This window comes from Octopus bimaculoides, chromosome 26, assembly GCF_001194135.2.
Source record: "Octopus bimaculoides isolate UCB-OBI-ISO-001 chromosome 26, ASM119413v2, whole genome shotgun sequence".
Classification (NCBI taxonomy): Eukaryota; Metazoa; Mollusca; class Cephalopoda; order Octopoda; family Octopodidae; genus Octopus; species Octopus bimaculoides.
This window is the reverse complement of record NC_069006.1, coordinates 24,784,306-24,787,934: the sequence shown is the minus strand read 5'-3', so window position 1 is coordinate 24,787,934 and position 3,629 is coordinate 24,784,306.

Below are 3,629 nucleotides of genomic sequence, written 5' to 3'. Positions count from 1 at the left end.
ACACTAATTAATATATATATATATATTATATATATATTACTAATTATTATATATATATATATTATGAAGTCGGAATGAATGTCACTATGCATTTTTTTCCGTCGCAGTAACAATTCCGCCAATCCGCCGCCTTCAAACGAAGTTTTCCGTTTGAATCAATCATTTCAGATAGTATCAAGGGAGACTACTCTGGCAACCTTGTCTGCAGTGGTCGGTGAACGTGAATGGTTTTAAATATGAAATCTGGTTTATATAATCATTCATTTTCCTATCATCAGCCTACGGTGGATCCATTTAACGAATCTTTCTCCACTATCATCGTTCCTCCTGCATTGGTGAGGTCTTCACTTGAAATTCCAATCTTCGATCGTGCTTTTTCATCTACATTCACTCCAAGAGACAAAATCCTCAGCCATTCATTTTATCGTGTCTTATTAATGATATTTTTTTTTCTTTTTATTCTCAAAAATTATTTATTTATTCCAAAGTTAACGTCTGGTCCCTCATTTACATTTTTATTGACCCTGAAAATTTCTGAAAGTTTAATCAACCTTCCCTACTTCGTCCCACGTCTTCCTGGGTCTCTCTCTTCCGCAACCTCCATCCACATTTAGCGATCGACAATTCAGCTGTCTTTAATCCATACCCATCGCATGCTCCTACCGATAGTCTTCTCCCTTACACATTACATTCGATTCCTCTCAAGTCGAAATGTTTCTCACACCAAATTTCTACTTCGTCGTTCGTGCACACTTACGTTGCGCCCCCAACGGGGCTCACTCGTGTCTTCCCTCTGCACTCTTCGAATATCTTCCGCGTTCGGGACCCACGTTTTACTTCTACGTAGCGCTTACAATCTACCTTCCACTGCGATAGAGAAACTTTTTGTTCCGAACAGAAGTAAAAGCTGTCTGAATTTCCTCCAGCCTGTTCATATTCTGGTTATTAGATATTCAGGAAATACTCAACTGTTACCGAGGTAACAAAAGCTATTCCCTACCTCTAGGGATCCTCCTGGCCATTTGAAAAAAATCTATTTCTCGTGCGCTCTTAATTCTTATTGATCCTGAACATCTGCCACATATAGAGTCAACCTTCTCTGTTAATCTGTGTTACCTCTGCGTTTCTTGTGTCTCCACAGCAGAGGTTCTCAACCTTTTAAATATCCGGACCTGATATAAAAATTTAAGCACGACCATATCTACGATGGAAGCAGCGTCCTGTTTGTCCTGTCGCTTTCCATGCTGGCATGGGTTGGATGGTTTGACTGAGGTCTGGACAGCCAGCAGCTGCACCAGGCTCCGATCTGATCTGGCAGAGTTTCTACAGCTGGATCCCCTTCCTAACGCCAATCACTCCGAGAGTGTAGTGAGTGCTTTTTACATGCCACCAACACGGGAGCCATTCAGGGGGGCATTGGTATCGACTACATTTGGACGGTGCTTTTTACGTGCCACTGGCACGAGAGCCAGTCAGGGGGTCAGTGTCTGCTAAACCTATTTTAAGGCCCTTTGATTCCCAGTTTTACTTCCACACTTGAAATTTCTATTCGGATTCTTCTCTGCTGGTTCAGCTATAACAAGACCCTCAGCATTTAGGAATCACCACAGGCTACAAGCCTTAAAATTCTTCTGTTAAGGTCTGGAGGACTACGATAAATTGAAGTGCCTTAGTGAACCCCTACCAGCATACTGAATTTATTTCTGCATTCATTACTAATTCTTACCTTACTGTAGAGTATAGTGAAGGCACATGGCTTAGTGGTTAGGGTATTTAGCTCATAATCATGAGTTCAATTCCCGGCATGTTATGTCCTTGAGCCAGACACTTTATTCCACATTGCTCCAAATTCACTCAGGTGGCAAAAATGAGTTGTACCTGTATTTCAAAAGGGGCCAGCATTGTCACATCTTGGTGTCGAGCTGAATATCCATGAGAAATACGTTAAGGGTACATGTGTCTGTGGAGTGCTCAGCCTCTTTCATGTTAATTACACAAGCAGGCTGTTCCATTGATTGGATCAAGTGGAACCCTCATTCTTGTAACCAATGGAATGCCAGTTATTTCACGTTGCTCCAGTTCCCTCTGATGACAAAAATGAGTTGTACCTGTAATACAAAGGGGCCAGCCTTGTTACATTCTGTATCATGCTGAATCTCCCTTAATCCTGAGTACACCAATCACTAGGATATGCACCTTCACACACACACACACACACACACACATACATACAGATATATATATGCTATTCTTTTCTTTTATTCTTTGCACCATCTTTAGTCGAACAAATCAACCACACAACTTATTCTTTGTAAGCCTAGTACTTATTCTATAAGTCTCTTTTACCAAACTGGTAAGTTACAGGGACAAACACAGACACACAAACACACACATATATGATGGGCTTCTTTCAGTTTCTGTCCACCAAATCCACTCACAAGACTTTGGTCAGCCCCGAGGCTATAGCAGAAGACACTTGCCTAAGGTGCCATGCAGTGGAACTGAACCCGGAACCATGTGGTGGGTTAGTAAGCTACTTACCACACAGCCACTCCTATACATACATATATATATATATATATATATATAATGAGCTAAAAGACATAATAAACGCATAAACAAACAGGAAACAGACATAAATGGATGCCAAATTCTTCATCAGTTCCTGGAGCAGCAGGTCAACTGCATTTTGCACCCAATCACTATTATATTTTTGTTTTGTCTTGCAAGTACTTGGTAACCCTGTCAGTGCAGGTGCCACTTAAAAGCACCCAGTTCACACTGTAAAGTGATTGGTGTTCAGAAGGGCATCTGGTTATAAAAAAAAATTTGCCAAAATTGACCTTGCCTGTGCTTGTGCCATGTAAAAAGCACTAAGTCCACTCTGCTGAGTAGATGGTGTTTCAGGAAAGGCATCCAGCTGTAAAAAGCCTGCCAAAACAGTTATAGGAGTCTGGCACAAGCTTCTGCCTGGCCGGCTCTTATCAAGCTGTCCCACTCATGCCAGCATGGAAAGCAGACGTTAAACAATAATGATGATGATATAGACACACCAGTGAAAAGAATATGTGATTTATATCTATCTTGTTCGTTAATACCATCATTCTTTTAAAACTCAAAATATCAGAAACTAATTCAATATTTCTAAGATAACATTTCAATATCTTTATTTTTTTCTTCTGTGTTTGTGATATCTCATGTTTCCTTTGCAGTGCTGTCACCTTTGACAAACCATACAGTTTTTTTCTTTTTCTGTCTCTTTCTTTATCACCTGAGTTATCATTGCCGCAGTCACTCGTTACTCTCGCTATCAGACTTACAGATGCACATATCAGTGAACACATTTATGGTTTAAGTAATTTGCATATATAGGCGCAGGAGTGGCTGTGTGGTAAGTAGCTTGCTTACCAACTACATGGTTCCGGGTTCATTCCCACTGCGTGGCACCTTGGGCAATAGTCTTCTACTATCGCCTCGGGCCAACCAAAGCCTTGTGAGTGGATTTGGTAGACGGAAACTGAAAGAAGCCTGTCGTATATATGTATATGTATATATATATGTATATGTTTGTGTGTCTGTGTTTGTCCCCCCAACATCACTTGAAAACCGATGGTGGTGTGTTTCGGTCC